Source organism: Mobula hypostoma, chromosome 10 (assembly GCF_963921235.1).
Source record: "Mobula hypostoma chromosome 10, sMobHyp1.1, whole genome shotgun sequence".
In the NCBI taxonomy this organism is placed as follows: Eukaryota; Metazoa; Chordata; class Chondrichthyes; order Myliobatiformes; family Myliobatidae; genus Mobula; species Mobula hypostoma.
In genome coordinates, this window is record NC_086106.1 from 107550426 (window position 1) to 107566902 (window position 16477).

The 16477-nt window shown below is 42.5% G+C and overlaps 1 protein-coding gene across 4 annotated transcripts in view; it reads right to left on the reverse strand.

The window, feature by feature from the left end:
• LOC134353102 (serine/threonine-protein kinase PAK 3) overlaps nt 1-16250 on the reverse strand; it is a 253885-nt gene extending 237635 nt beyond the window's left edge. For 2 of the 4 annotated variants that reach the window (XM_063061005.1, XM_063061007.1), the window contains exons 1-2: nt 16121-16250; nt 14644-14742 (exon numbers count right to left, since the gene is read on the reverse strand). The gene's annotated coding sequence lies outside the window, so the exon portion shown is untranslated. Of the gene's footprint in view, nt 1-14643; nt 14876-16120 lie in introns of those variants that run through there. The other 2 variants (XM_063061004.1, XM_063061009.1) reach the window with 2 other exon arrangements.
• Nucleotides 16251-16477: the final 227 nt, after the last annotated feature.

Consider the following 16477-nt stretch of genomic DNA (forward strand, 5'->3'; position numbering starts at 1 on the left):
CAGAGGACCTTAGAAGAAAAATTGTAGAGATGTATCAAGCTGGAAAGGCTACATAAGCATTTCTAAAGACCTGTGTGTTCATCAGTCCACAGTAAGAGAACTTGTCTACAAATGGAGGAAACTCAGTATTGTTGCTACCCTCCATAGGAGTGGACATCCTGCAAAGATCACACCAAGAACACAATGTGCACTGCTGAAGGAGGTGAAAAAGAACCCATGGGTAACAGCAGAAGATCTGCAAAAAATCTCTAGAACTTGTTAAAGTCTTTGTTCATGTACCTCTAAGAAAAACACTGAACAAGAACGATTTCATGGAAGGACACCACAGAGGAAACGACTGCTCTCCAAATCAAAAACATTGCTGCACGTCTCAAGTTTGCAAAAGACCACTTGGATGTTTTAAAACGCCTCTCAATGTTCTGTGAACAGGTAAGACAAAAGTTGAACTTTTTGGCAGAAATGCACACTGCTATGTTTGGAGGATAAAGGGCACTGCACACCAACACCAAAACCGCATCCCAATTGTGAAGCATGGTGGAAGGCGCATCATGGTTTGGGGCTACTTGCAATCATTAAAGGAACAATGAATTCAAATTTGTATCAAGACATTTTACAGAAGACTGCCAGGGTAGAAATCTGTCACCTAAAGCTTAATAGAAGTTAGATAATGCAACTAGACAATGATCCGAAAGACAAGAGTTATCAACGGAACGGTTCAAAAAGAAGAAAATTCATGTTTTGAAATGGCCAAGTCAAAGTCCTGAGCTTAGTCCTATATAAATGTTGTGGAAGGACCTGAAGCAAGCATTTCATACAAGGAAGCCCACCAACATCCCAGACTTGAAGCAGTTTTGTAAGGAAGAATGCCCTAAAATTCCTCCAAGCCAATGTGCAGAGCTGGTCAAGAGGTCAAGAGGTACAGGAACCATTTGTTTGAAGTTATTGTTGTACAACGGAGTCCCAGCAGTTACTGAAAGCAAAGGTTCACATTCTTCTTCCAACAACTACATGTAATATAGGATCATTTTTCTCAATAAATAAATGAACAAGTATAACACTTTTAGTGATATTTAACTGGATTCTCTTTATCTAGTATAGGACTTACCTGAAGATCACAGGTAATGATCATATTTTAAGACATATTTACGCAGAAATATTCTACAGAGTTCACAAAATTTCTAGCACCACTGTAGGTAAACATAAATTTTTAATATATTTTTCTGTGACAGTGGGGACCATTCAGCCCTTTGAGTCTGCACTAGCCCCCAAAGCAATCCCATTTCTTCACTAATTTTCTCTGTAATCCGTTCTGCACATATTCCGATCAACTCCTGCCATATTCTACCAATAACCTACACACAAGGGTCAATCTATAGTGGCTGAGTAACTTACGGACCCACACATCCATCAGCTGTGGGAGAGAACCGGAACACTGGATGAGAATGCTCTTGTGGTCACATGGAGAACATACAAACACCATGCAGACAGAAGTCCAGCACTCAACCCAGGTCACTGGAGCAACACTTTCACTTAAAAATAAAAACCAAGTAACATAGCTAACAGGTCACGTTTGCGAATGCCAGCTTCCTCACACCCAAAGCAAAATTGCACTGCACAGGCATTTCACATTAATTTAACTTCCCGCTCAAAATGATCTTTTGGCATTTTCCAACACCAAGCATTGTAAACTGATCCAAGTTACACGTTCCCACAGAGTCAGCTGCAGCCAGAGGATTGGTCCTCATTACTCGCTTAAGAGGAGCAGCAGCTTGAAATAATTTCAGAGAATGTTGGAACACTGAGGGGTTCCTACATCTCAGTACACTGCAGGCCTGCAATATAAAACATTGTGCTGTGGAGGAAGGTAATTTTCAGTACTGAACTTCTTCCCTGTAAATAAAACAAACCCACATACTTAAGTAGCATGGAAGAATTAACAGTTAACAAGAGAAAGTCTGCAGATGTTGGAAATCCGAGCAACACACACAAAATGCTGGAAGAACTCAGCAGGTCGGGCAGCATCTAAGAAAAGAGCACAGTTGACGTTTCGAGCCCAAACCCTTCGGCAGGACTAGAGGAAAAAAAGCTGAGGAGTAGATTTAAAACGTGGGGAGGAGGGGAGAGAGAAACACAAGGTGATAGGCGAAACTTGGAAGGGGAAGGATGAAGTAAAGAGCTGGGACGTTGACTGATGGAAGGCCATGGAAATAAAGGGGGGGGGAGCACCAGAGGGAGGCGATGGAGGTAAGGAGATAAGGTGAGAGAGGGAATGGGAAGTGGAATTAAAATGGGTGGCCACTGGGAGATCCCACTTGTTCTGGTGGACGGGGCACAGATGCTCAGCGAAGCAGTCTCCCAATCTACGTCAGGTCTCATGGATACACAGGAGGCCACACTGGGAGCATCAAACACAGTATGTCACCCCAACAGCCTCACAGGTGAAGTATCGCCTCACCTGGAAGGACTGTTTGGGGCCCTGGGTGGTAGTAGGGTGGAGGTGTAGGGGCAGGTGTAGCACTTGTTCTGTTTGCAAGGATAAATGCCAGGGGGGAGGGATAAATGGGCAAGGGAGCAATCCCCGTGGAAAGCAGAAAGTGGGGGGGGGGCGGGAAGAGGGAAAGATGTGTTTGGTGGTGGGATCCCGTTGGAGTTGGTGAACATTTCAGAGAATTATGTCCTGGATGCAGAGGCTGTGGGGGTGGCAGGTGAGGACAAGAGGGACCCTATCCGTGGTAGGGTGGCAGGAGGATGGGGTAAGAGCAGACGTGCGTAAAGTGGAAGCAATGCGGTTGAGGGCAGCGTTGACGGTGGAGGAAGGGAAGCCTCTTTCTTTGAAAAAGGAGGACATTTCCTTTGTTCTAGAATGAACAGCCTCACCCTGAGAGCAGAAAAGAAATTTCTGATCATATAGATCCACACACTCAATGTAGGAAAAAGATTTTTTTTGGACACAGCCTTTCCAGCCCCTCAAACCACACCACCAGCAACTGCCCCCTGCCCCCCCGATTTCACCCCAGCCTAATCACGGGACAATTTACATGACCAATTAATCTACTCATCGATATGTCTTTGAATGGTGGGAGAAAACCAGAGCAGATGGAAGAAACCCCTATGTTCAGGGGGAGGACATATATACTCCTTATAGAGGACATCAGAGCTGATCTCTGAACTCTGGCTGTAACAGCACCGCGCTAACCACACTACCGTGAATATTTCCAACGAAATTCTCCTTTGTTTTAATCTCAAACTGACAACAGTTTCTCCAGTACCTCTTGCTTATTTAGAACATTATGAATTTGACCTTCAACTTTATACATTTCATTCCAACATCATTTATCTTTCAAAGATAAGCATTCGCTGAAAACAGATGACAATTATTGCGATTGTTACTCCACTTGGCTCCTTGCAAATTTACATCATTAAGCATTTCAACTTGCTGTAATCTATAAAAGGCAAATGTTTGAACAAAAGGCTGTAACTATTATCTTACTACTTGAAGGAATGCAGATTTCAATAATCATCCATCAATTTAGTGGAATTATATTAGTAGTAGAAAGGCTGAAATGTAGTCTTAGGAAATTTTTCCTATGACACTGACAGGGAACCTTGAAGGAAGTCTGCATAATTTTAAGTAGACCTCTTCAAATAGACACTTCCATGGCCAGGAAGGAATAGCTGATAATTAAACTAGTGAGAGCTGAATAATATTCAAAGCTGAATAATTCCATAAAACTGCTTCAGCTGGTGAAGCAGAGTTATGGAATATCCTTCCCCAATTTGAAAGACTGAAAAATTGACATAGCATTCACTTGTGATTACATTCACACCGTTGGAAGGCAATGTGAAACTAGTCTCCAGTTATGCAAATTAATCACAACTGATGGAGAGCTGCATATTATTAGCCTAAAAATTTCCTTTATACTCTTCAGTTACCATAGTCATAGTCATACTTTATTGATCCCGGGGGAAATTGGTTTTCGTTACAGTTGCACCATAAATAATTAAATAGTAATATGTAAATTATGCCAGGAAATAAGTCCAGGACCAGCCTATTGGCTCAGGGTGTCTGACCCTCCAAGGGAGGAGTTGTAAAGTTTGATGGCCACAGGCAGGAATGACTTCCTATGACGCTCTGTGCTGCATCTCGGTGGAATGAGTCTCTGGCTGAATGTACTCCTGTGCCCACCCAGTACATTATGTAGTGGATGGGAGACATTGACCAAGATGGCATGCAACTTAGACAGCATCCTCTTTTCAGACACCACCGTGAGAGAGTCCAGTTCCATCCCCACAACATCACTGGCCTTACGAATGAGTTTGTTGATTCTGTTGGTGTCTGCTACCCTCAGCCTGCAGCCCCAGCACACAACAGCAAACATGATCACACTGGCCACCACAGACTCGTAGAACATCCTCAGCATCGTCTGGCAGATGTTAAAGGACCTCAGTCTCCTCAGGAAATAGAGACGGCTCTGACCCTTCTTGTAGACAAATGAAGGAATGGCATAAAACTGCTAAAAGGTGTTAAAATCAAGTTAATTAGACGGAGATTCCAACAGCTTGCGTGTGCAAAATTATCGACAGGGATAATAAAATGTCGTTCCTGGGTTGGGAGCCAGTGTATTGGAAGTAGATTCAAAAAGGATGCAGTCAAGATTTGCTTCCGAGTCCTTATCTGAACTCCAGAGTAGCAGGAGTTTATGTCATTCACACAGCGTGGTTATATGTACCTGGGGTGTGGTTTGCGTGTATTCATCCATGTGAGAGAAGAGGAAGGAAGAAAGATTGATCCAATCATCAAATAAATTTGCATTATTCAAGAGCATCAGTTACATCAATTATTAAGCCACGGAAACTGAACTAATTTGCCTTACTATTCAGTTCCGGATACAGTCGTAGCCTACATTCCAAAAATAGTATGTCTTAATAATATATCTCAATGTAGGACTAAAGCTTCCATGTCTGGGATCTACCAGTGCTAAGGATATAATAAGATTTCAAAAAAAAAAAAAAAAAAATCGCACTGTATGAAGGAACTTCAGTTTATGAGGGTATCCCTGTCAGCAACTATTTATGAAAAAACATTTCCTACTACTTGTAGTTAAGGAAATATTGATCTGTCTGCACCATATAAAAACTGATATTTTCTTCTTTTCTTTAGCTTTGGTGAATCTCTGATGTTAAGTACTATTTCATTAAAAATAAAAATAATCCGCAGAAAGCAATATTGGGTGGAGCTGCCAAAACACAGGGGCTCAGAAAATGCAAACTTGATGCCTAACTACCAAAACACATTTTGGGGTTGTAGTTTTTAGTTCACATTAATATTAACAATTGTTTCAAGACATTCAGTAAAACCTTCTGAAAAGGTGATAGCATCTTTAAAGAAAGCACAAGTCTTCTGTGATTATAAAAGACCAAAGAACTGTATAATTCAATGTGCAAACACGAGGAATTCTGCAGATGCTGGAAATTCAAGCAACACACATCAAAGTTGCTGCCAGGCAGCATCTCTAGGAAGAGGTACAGTTGACGTTTCGGTCCTGGCGAAGGGTCTCGGCCCGAAACGTCGACTGTACCTCTTCCTAGAGATGCTGCCTGGCCTGCTGCGTTCACCAGCAACTTTGATGTGTGTTAATTCAATGCACAACAGTTTTGAGATCTAACTGTTTACAGAATAACTATACCCAAGTGATAAGAAACCCAAATTTCTGCACAAGACCCATAAAGTATTAACATTTCACTCTCCGTCTCCTGTTGATTTTTCTAAGTAGCTTCTCTGAAACTACCAGAGAGATCTTTCGAGAAACATTCTTATGTAACTAGGCTAGAAGTTTTCAACCTATGCAGATATAAACATTGATCTGTTTTAACCATGAACTGTATCCTATCAGACAGTTACTATAATTAAAGTTAGCTACTGCCATCTGGTACTTCACCATGAGCAGCTCTTGTGAATTGAACTATGAAATAATAAAAATTTGTAATCTTTTATGCGAGTTGTATATAGAAGGCACTGAAATAAAATGGTTAAGATACAGCTACTTCAAACCGAAACCATTCTGTCCTATATATTTTGATGTGAAACACATGCATTAAAACAATCATTAGCCTATGTTCAGAAGTGTTTGCATCAATTTCTCACTGAAGTAGTCTTTGCATTCTTTGCAAAATTGGGGCACTTGATTCATTGGTAACAATTTCATGTATATGGATCCTAAGGTTGTCATAGCTAGGGGTGGTAGTGGGGATAAGCTCCCACTACCTATAAAATGGCATGCATTCTAACAGCCTCTGACAACCAAGTCCAACTCTTGGCCTTCGCATGTGGCTTAGCTACTAGGCCCGGCGGAACCGTTTCTACTGACAACAGAAGGGGCACAGGTGGACCGCTGGTGCCTCAAAACCAGTTGCTTCGGGCAGGTGGAGCTAGTCTTCCTTGGACGGCAGCCCGCCTAAGAGAAGGAAGACTCTGATTTTAAACCTCCGCTGCCTTGCGGCCATACCCACTTATGGGAAAGGCTTTAGGAGCAAACCCCAAGAAAGAAATCCAGAGCCAGGGTCCCAAAGGCAGTTTGATGTTGTTTACAACTTCACTCTGGCAGCCTCTGCGACGACACTGGTGCCAAGCTGTATCGGTGCTTGCCCTTCCCTTGGACTACATCAGTGACGTGGAGAAGGGGAGCCCACTGCATGGGCAACAGCCAGTTCTTCAAATCCTCCCGCCCAGGCTTGCGCCCTACACAGTCCACCAGAGGCACGAACTCATGATCCCCCGGGATCGACGGCTGCTTACTGTATACGGTGATATACATGTCCTTTAATAAATTTATTTTGAACTTTGATATTTTCTGAACATGTCAACATCATAAACATGCACAGTGCCTCTATTTTATTTATCAGCAGAACCTCTATCAAAAGGTCACGACCTGCAATGATTTATTTGGTAGGCATACCAATTAAATTCCTTTAATTATGAAACAGATTTAATTTATTCTCTACCCACCCTCAAGCTGCTCAATGCAATCCTTCTAATCAAGAGTGCACAGAGACAAATCTGTACAATCGTCAGTGTTCTTCATCATTTCCTGCATCAGTGAGGAGATGATTTTGTTCTTCCTCCTTTAAGTCAGAGGGCTTCAAACTGGCATCTGCAGCTTCATCAAGTCTCCACTCATCTGTGACCAAGCTCACTGTGTACTGGAAGTACACATCTCCAGATTTCCATGCTTGTTGACTTGCTGATGTGTTGCACCAGCAGCTCACTGGTTTTTAACTGCTGCCTTCAATGATAGCGTGATTTTCCATTCAGTGGCCAACACAGCCTTTCATATTAAATTAAAACCAAAAACCTGCAGCTGGAAATCTGGAATAAAAAGAGAAAATGCCAGGAAGACACAAAGATCAAGCAGCGTCTGTGGAAAGTGGAACAGCGTTAATAGTTCAGGCTGAAACATTATCTGTGTTTCTTCTCGAACAGATGCTGCCTGACCCGCTGAGTCTTTCCAGCATTTTCACTTTTATTGGAACTTTTTGTACGTTTTGGACATGGGATTCCTGGCAGGGGTTTGAAACCTGCAAAGGGGTTAACCTCACAATCCCAAAAATAAAGATCATAGCTTCCTGTCACTGACCTAACAAACACTTTGCAAGTGGTATTAACACATTCCTGCAATTCATGTGATTCATTTGAATATCAAATCCAATCAGATTAATTATTATTCCAACATCTGCTTCAGAAATATACATGGAAACACACACATACACACACACACACACAGTAAGTGACCTTTAACTTAACATTCTAATGTGCTTCACACAGGTATAAGGGAAGGAATTAGAAGCTAAATTAAAGAAACTGCTTTGCAGCACATTTAAAGAAATTAATTTTAAGCAGACTATAAAGATGGTGATGAAGATATGGAGTCTGCAGCACCAATAGTGGCGTGAAGGAAAAGAAAGATGCCCACAAAACTATGGCCATAAAATGGAGAAGGACAAAGCTTTTATAGCTTGAGGTGTTTCGTGAGAAACATTGTGGATTACAACTAAAATTTCTTTAGCAGAAGTTTACAAAGAGTGGAAAGAGACTGGCTGACACTAGAGATGACAACAGTATAGCTGAGAGCTTCAATGGCAAATAAGCTGAGTCAGGGTGCTGCGTGAAGATGGAAGGCTTTGTGATGGACAGGCATACCACAGAGTTTCACTCAGCTTTGAGTAGGATTCAGAAGCTGGGAATAACCCAATTTACCTGGAGACAAGAGCAAATTAGTAAGATTAAATTAATGGCAAGGACCTCAGGCTTGTGGCAATGACTGATTCAACATCCACTAAGGATTTACTGAAATTATAATCCCTCATGGACAGCAGAATGTATATTTACTGTGGCTTTTATGCTGCATTGCATCCAGATCATTTCATTCTCCTTTAATGAACAATGACTATAAGCAATCTTGTATCGTGAATCAGAATAAGTGGATGAAGAGGCAAAACCATCTGCAACCACATGGAAAGCATTTTCTGAGGTGAATTTTGTAATTGGAATCAGTGGATGAGATTGGAATCGGCAGAGGTCAGGGAGAGAGATTTCAGCAGGTATCAAATTTTCACACAGACTGTCAAACACGGAAGTCCAAAGCTTATTAACTCTGACTAATGCTTATCAGTCATTACACTCCATCACAAATCTTCCTGCAAGAATTCCCCAACACCAGAGAAAACAGTCCATTTGGATGAAAACGGCAACTGCTCTGTAGAATTAGAATGATAAGCCACGATCCAATGGATCATTTCAAAGCAGATTCAAAGGCCCAAATAGCCTATTCCTGTTCCCAATCTTCACATTTTTATGTTAATTAAGTATTTGTTTAAAAAAGAAACCATACTTAAAATATTTACTTCAACATAACCATATTTCAAACGTCTCTTATTGCCAGAGTTATTTACCAACTTTTAAAGTGTTTCAGCTTTCACACAAGATAAGATTCTGAGCCTCATCTATGTGTCTTGTCAAAATCAATTAGAACTAATCTGGGTGGGGCAAGCGAGTGAGGGGGAAACATAGAGGTGGGAATCTCTGTACCATATCCACAACAACCTCATGGCTGCCGAGGTTTTTACACCTGCTTTGGGGTGCAGATGGTCAGCTTGCTCAGCCCACACAGACGTGAGCAAGCAGGGACCACAGTCTGGGATTTCAGTCGTGAGCAGGGTTCAGCACTGAATGACATTGGCAAGAGCAGTGTATAGCTGAAGCAAAGGATGTCAGCGGATGGGATCCTGCAGGTGATGGAGGAAGGATGGGAAGAGGATATGTCTGTAGAGATGCTTGTAACATGGTTATGATGCTGAAGACTGAACTCAGGCCAGCCTAATCCCACTATATTGAGCAATGAAGAAAAGGCACTATGAGTGAGATAGGGCAACAATGCCAAGGAGTGCAAAACACAAGGAGGTACCATGCTCCAAGGTTGCGATCACAGCTATATGAATTGCTGATTTCACAAGCCCTTTTCAGTTCACCGACAGGAAAGGAAATCTCAGGATTAAGATTTGGTGAAGATATTCAAGACCGAACAAGGGTTTCAGAGAAGGAACAGCAGGAGGTTGAAGGTCAGAGAAATAGAGCAATGGACAATGGACAGATCATACCCAAGTGAGGAAACCAACTGTTACTTTATATAGCATGAGGAATTTTAGCATCAAAATGTAGCTGAACTTCACTAGTCAAAACGAGAGATGGTTCAGAGAAAACAGGTAGTGGGCTTCATTGACAAGCCCAGGGAGGAAATGAGAAACAGGACTTTAGTACTGTCATAACAAAAAAAAACTCAGCACAGGAAATTAGTTAGCATTCGTTTATATGCAAATTGTATATAAATTAATTTAAACAGCCCCAATAATCAATTCTAAGTGAAATTATAACTGTTGGAAATCAGACACATTCATACAATTATAACAATAACAAAGCAGATACTTTCCCTGTTAGACAACTGCACAAGGCCAATTTCCAGCTATCAACACAAATGAAAAGCAGTCAGAAGACATCTGTCCACATTCTGGACCCTGGACTGCTTTTTTCTAAGAAGGTCAACTTTCAACTTCTTCACCACAGGTTCTTGATAAGAGACCATGACAGATTTCTGTCTCCGGGTCAAATGTTCATTGTTACATCAGAGAGGACACCCAGGCACTAGAAGCACAACAGATGATTTTCCCTACTTTGACATCAGTGAGGAACAGGTGTCACCTTGGGCACTAGGATTTCAAAGTCAAAGTCAAGTTTATTCTCATATACACAAGCACATGTAAGTTTTTCTTTGCACCTGTGTATACTTGTAGCAGCAGCACAGGCATATAGTATCAGGTAAGCAGCATGCACTAGTTCAAAAAAAATTATACACAACTTTGTATAATAACAATACCATTAGAACAAAAAGTGTCAATTTTAGTGCAAAGTGATCAAAATGGTCAGTGTTGGATACTGTAGTGATGTGCCAACAATGTTGCTTTCATGTTAGATCATAAAGTCATTGACTACACTCAAGATACCCAAGGCTCCCAAGACATTCTTGCCATCTGTTTAATTCATTCCAAGAAAGGTTTCACTCCCCCAATTTGCAGATACTACTGGATTTTCAGAAGACTTCTCACTTTAACACTTAAGCTCTCATTCAAGGAAAATGCACTTCTACATGAAAAAGAATCTAGTGATTTCCCAGTCAATATGGCAAATAAACTCTTCTCAAGAATCAATTTTAACAGATGTTTCAATGACAAACTCTGCCATCTTCCTCAGGGACGATGCCTGGGCATGTCTAGTCCAATGGTATTTATGCCCCATCATCCATCCCTCCTGATTAGTTAGTCCTCATCCAATCAGGTTTCCACTGTCCCACCTTGTTTACAATCAAATTCCAATTCTTACTCAAAGCAAGACCTTCATCTTTTTATTTCAACAGCTTCCTTCACCAGGTGGTTCACCTGACGTAGCACAGTAGTTTTGTGCCAAAGTCAATCCTATGGCCATTGCGAATGCAATGCTTTGCTACTACCGATTTCTTCCAGCATCTCAAATGGATATACCTCCTGTGCTCCAGTTCCACAACCATCTGCACAGTATACATCCAACTATTCAATTCATGATGGTGATGTAAAAGAATGGTTGCCTCCCATTCCTGGACATTCTAATACGATGGAAACTGGACAGTAGCCTCAGACATGATGTCTTATCAGAAACCCATTCATACAGACTTATACCTCAAGAATAACAGTCACCATCACACTTCCCAATGTAGAAGGTTCTTTCAACTTTGATTAACTATGCAAAAACCATTTTGGACCTGGAGCGTCTCCACGAGGACAACATTCCTACAGAATGGCTACAAGGTGAAGGAAATCAATCGGACCCTTAAAAGGGCTGACAGAAAAACCAGGAAACCTAACAATGAGGATGAACCAGTTACTACCGCCTTTCTTCCCTATATTTGCATGGTTTCTGGAAGGATTGCAGGATCCTGAAGAAATACCGGATTAACACCATCCACAAACTCGTAAGGAAGCTGAAATCATAGTTTATGCAGATCAAAGATAGAAACATAGAAAACCTACAGCACAATACAGGCCTTTCGGCCCACGATGCCATGCCGAACATGTACTTATTTTAGAAATTGCCTAGAGTTACCCACAGCCCTCTATTTTTCTAAGTTCCATGTATCTATCCAGGAGTCTCTTAAAAGACCCTATTGTATCCGCCTCCACCACCATCACCAGCAGCCCATTCCATGCACCCACCACTCTCTGCGTAAAAAAACTTGCTCCTGACATCTTCTCTGTACCTACTTCCAAGCACCTTTAAACTGTGCCCTCTCGTGTTAGCCATTTCAGCCCTGGGAAAAAGCATTTCACTATCCACACAATACCTCTATCACTCCAAGGAGAAATGATACCTCTATCCTCCGTCACTCCAAAGAGAAAAGGCCGAGTTCACTCAACCTATTCTCATAAGGCATGCTCCCCAATCCAGGCAACATCCTTGTAGATCTCTTCTGCATCCTTTCTATGGTTTCCACATCCTTCCTGTAGCGAGGTGACCAGAACTGAGCACAGTACTCCAAGTGGGGTCTGCCCAGGGTCCGAAAAGCTGCAACATTACCTCTCAGCTCTTAACCTCAATCCCACTGTTGATGAAGGCCAATGCACCGTATGCCGTCTTAACCACACAGTCAACCTGCGTAGCAGCTTTGAGTGTCCTATGGACATGGACCCCAAGATCCCTCTGATCCTCCACAGATGACCTGGGACTTAGGACGGCTGGAATTTACAGAATTCCCTGTGAATGCAGGGCACTGTATAATCAGCCAGACTGGTCACTCGATAGAAACCCACATCAAGGAGCATTGGAGGTGAATCCATTTGGGTTACCCAGAGAAATCAGCAGTAGCAGAACATTGCATTCACAATGGCCATAATATTGACTCTGACAGCACAAAACGACTGTGTTGCACCAATGGCTTTTGAGACCACCTGGTGAAGGAAGCTATTTAAATAAAACTAGAGGAAAAGAATTTTAACAAAAAAAAAGGTCTTGCTTTAATAAGAACTGGAATTTGAATGTAAACAAGGTGGTTCAGCGGAAACCTGATTGGATGAGGGTATAAATGCCACCAGACTGGACATATCCAGGCTTCATTCCTGATGAAGATGGCAGGGTTTTGTCATCAAAACGTTGGTTAAAAATTGATACCTGGACCCAGCTGGAAGCCTGAGAAGTGTTCACTCGTGCTCCTCTAGGTATTTTCCACAGCCAGAACTATTTGAAGACCTGGATCCTGGGGCATAAAGGCTCCCCTCAACTTCCCTGGCACCTCACACTAGCAATCGTAAAACCACTACAGAGCGCCAGCACATGGGCCCTGCAAGCACCAGAATTTGTACAACTGTAGAATTAATCGTCTTCAAAATAAGATTCCTGTCTCTGCGGCCGTCCGGAAGTTATCTGAAGTGCCTACCCATCTAGTATAGAGAATGCACTGTTACATACTGTATGTAGCACAACAGCTAGGGTCAGAGTTGGAGGGCAGGCAGGACCGGAGGCTGAGCTGCGATAGGTGTAAGAATGAGCAGCAGAACAAGGAGACATTTCCTTAAATTGGGATGATGGTTGGCACAGGCATCATGGGCCAAAGGTCCTGTTGCCATGTTACACTATGTTCTCCCCGAGTATAGCAAGAAGCTATTGACTGGCCATCCAGAAAGACCATTTTTTTGAAAAAGGAGCCTACTACATCATAGTCCCCAATGCAGACAATGTGATCCCCCAACACATTCCAACACCAATGCTGGCAAGCCGGAAAAAAAAGCACACAATTCTTCCTTACACATCAGAAAACTAATTCCTGACACATTTACTGAAATAGCTCACTACAATGGTTCTTAGCAGTGGCCATCTTAGCCACTCTACTTTGTATACACATGAAGTCTCTTTCTGCTTTACTCAAATAGATTCATACACCGGCTGGAGAGATCGGAGGCATCTCCAGTCAGATTCGTGATGCAGTGACCTGGGCTGGATACCTGGTCACTTCATGCACAGTATCTCCTATCTGGATCTACATATCCATTGATGTCTTCTACATCCTTCTGAGCAAATCTGACAGCTCTTCTTCGTCCATTAAAGCCACGGTAGGTTTTGCTGTTGAATGGTTGCCATAGGAAGAGCGCCTTCAAAAGGTGACACACTTCAGAGCAAGGCGCATTGCAAACTGTTGGTAGCTGCAATCAACTGAACTGAACTTGCCATGAACTGTGTCTGTTTCAGGGTGTAACCAACCCTGTTTCTAATGATTCTTGGGCTAACTTCGTGAGTTACGAGTGCTATTCATAATAAAGCTTTAGCACACGAAAATTGGATGAAGTGCAACTTATGGCCATTAGGGTATTTTAGAACCCAGCACCCTTAACCCTGAACAATTGTTTACATAGAAAACAGCTGGAACGGGCAGGAAGATCTGGACTCGCAACGCGACCAGACGAGAGCTGAAGAGATACTGAATTGCAGAAAGATAACATAGCTTGGTGCAACATTAGAGTCGCATGTTGAATCATCATATTGCTTAACCGACCATTCATGTCGACAGAAATACTTCCTTAAAATATTAAACAGTGGGTTACACGTCAAACACGGAGATGAGAATGCGTGGTCAAAACTGACTTTTTTTACGGTTATGCACCATTGCCCACGACACAACAGCAGGTGTAATCCACATAGCTCAACTGACAAATTCAGGCAGAGGATCCCGGCTTTGCTGCAAACAGTTAATACCTGCAAGGCTTCCCAGTGTACTTTTTTTTTTGCATTCAACTTGGGTAAACGTGAAGGCTTTCGGGGGGGGGCGCTAAATACCCCCACGGTGGAGAAGCCTCACTATTAACGACGCGGTAAATAAAAGAAATACAAGATCTGTAAGAAAGAACCACGGGGACTCCTCCCGAGAGAGAGCAGAGCCGAGAGCCTTAGCGCCAGGCAGCCCGCTGCTGTGCGAAACTCAGTGCGCTATCGGTATGAGTGTGTCTACCGCAGTGAGACCCGCAGCAATTCTTCCAAAGAGGGGGGAGGTGGAATTTATTTAAATGCAATACCTCTGGGTCGGTACTCCGATCTACCGGCTAGCTCTTCCTCCTCATCCCTGCTGTCCGTTCAGTCGTTCTTTAACAGGCTGGTTTCTTTTATTGTTCCTGCTGGATGGCGGAAAGAGCGGAAGTAAAACCTCCAAATGTGTGTCAGCCCTATCAAAATTATTCACGGCACCCTGTGCTCCGCTCGGCGCAAGCTCTACTATGTTTCCATATTTGCATTTGACAAAATAAATCCACACTGTTCATCTTTATTAGTCGACCTTGCTTCCCATACTCGCTTATTTACAGATATTTGCTTTCATGAATAAAGTAACGGCGAGGGCTTTCAGGGGATTTGCCACGATGCTATTTGAGTCGATTGCTGGAGCTGCATCTTTTTTTAAAAATATTTAACCCTTCCCCTTCCTAATTCAAAGTAACTTGTTAACTTAACAGCCGCTTTTTCAAGTGGCTACTCGGGGCAGTGAAAGCCATTAGATAATTCAACTGTGTATTACAGCTGATAGTCGTAGACGTTAGTGGACAGTGGTTAGAACAGCCAACGACCAACACCAATGGTTGCTTCCCCTTCCCCTAAGGAAATGAAGATAAATTGCAGTAGTTCGATTATCTGGTAATGACCCTGACGTGTGGGTGTCACACCAGGACATCCAGTATAGCTTCTGCCTCACAGTGCCAGAGACTCCGGTTCAGCCTTGACCTTGTGCTCATAGGGGAGCAAAGCATAGAAGCAGGTCCCTTCATTTCTACCTGGTCCATGGCAACCAAAATTCCCATCTGCCCACATTAGACCCACATCTCTCTGACCTTTTCCTATCCAAATGCATTTCAAATGGTGTTAATGTACCTGTCTCACCCACAGCCTAAGGCAGCTCATTCTGTAAACAGACCATCCTCTGGGTGAAGAATTGGCCCATAAATTCCTATTCTATCCCTCCCCCTCCCACCCTAAACCTTATGTCCTTTAGTTTTTTGATTTCCTAGCCCTGGGAAAAAGACTAATATTTATAGGTTCTCCCAGTGATGATGTAGGTTTTTTTTTCTGGGGGGTTCTCTATTCCTCCAACATGACTAAAGATTTGCAGATTGATTGGTTAATTGGTTAGTGTAAATCTGGGAAGAATTTATGTTAACGTTGGGAGAATAGAAAGTGGGATTAATGTCGTATGAATGGGTGGTTCATAGCACGGATTTGGTAGTCTGAAAGGTCTGTTTTTTTTTAATTCTGTGTAACTCTAACATTAATCTGGAGTATTCCTAACTATATCTTATCTTGCCATGACACAGAATTGAACCATTCAGCCCATCAGAGGACCATACTGTCTGCCAAGAGAGTAAACCCTTTAGTCCCATTCTATCTCTCCTTTTGCCCCCATATTCCTGTGGCATACTCTTTATCCCCCATTACATCAACAACACTTTGATTCTGTTTCCTGCGAAATTACAATAAGGAATACTTTACAGAAGACATTGAACCTACCGGAACAGCTTTGAAATGCAGGAGGAAACCAGAACAGCCAAAGAAAACCCAGTCTCTGCACAACACATAAATTTGAAATCAAATGCAGGTGCCCAAAGCTGTGAGGCAACATCACTAACTGCTCCAACACCACTTAAGGTGGTTATGTGTTGTGACATATACTTCGTGCTATCTTCTCATAATTATCTTTACCAGGGTCTTAACAAGTGCCTCTCACATATTTGTTGTGACTGAGCTTCAGGTGTTTACCTTAATCATCCTTGGTTAGACTGAGCTTGGAGCCCTTGGCCTGGAGCTGTGATGGACATGGGGCAAATGAACAATCTTCTGTAGTGACAGCCAAAAAGGTGGAACAGT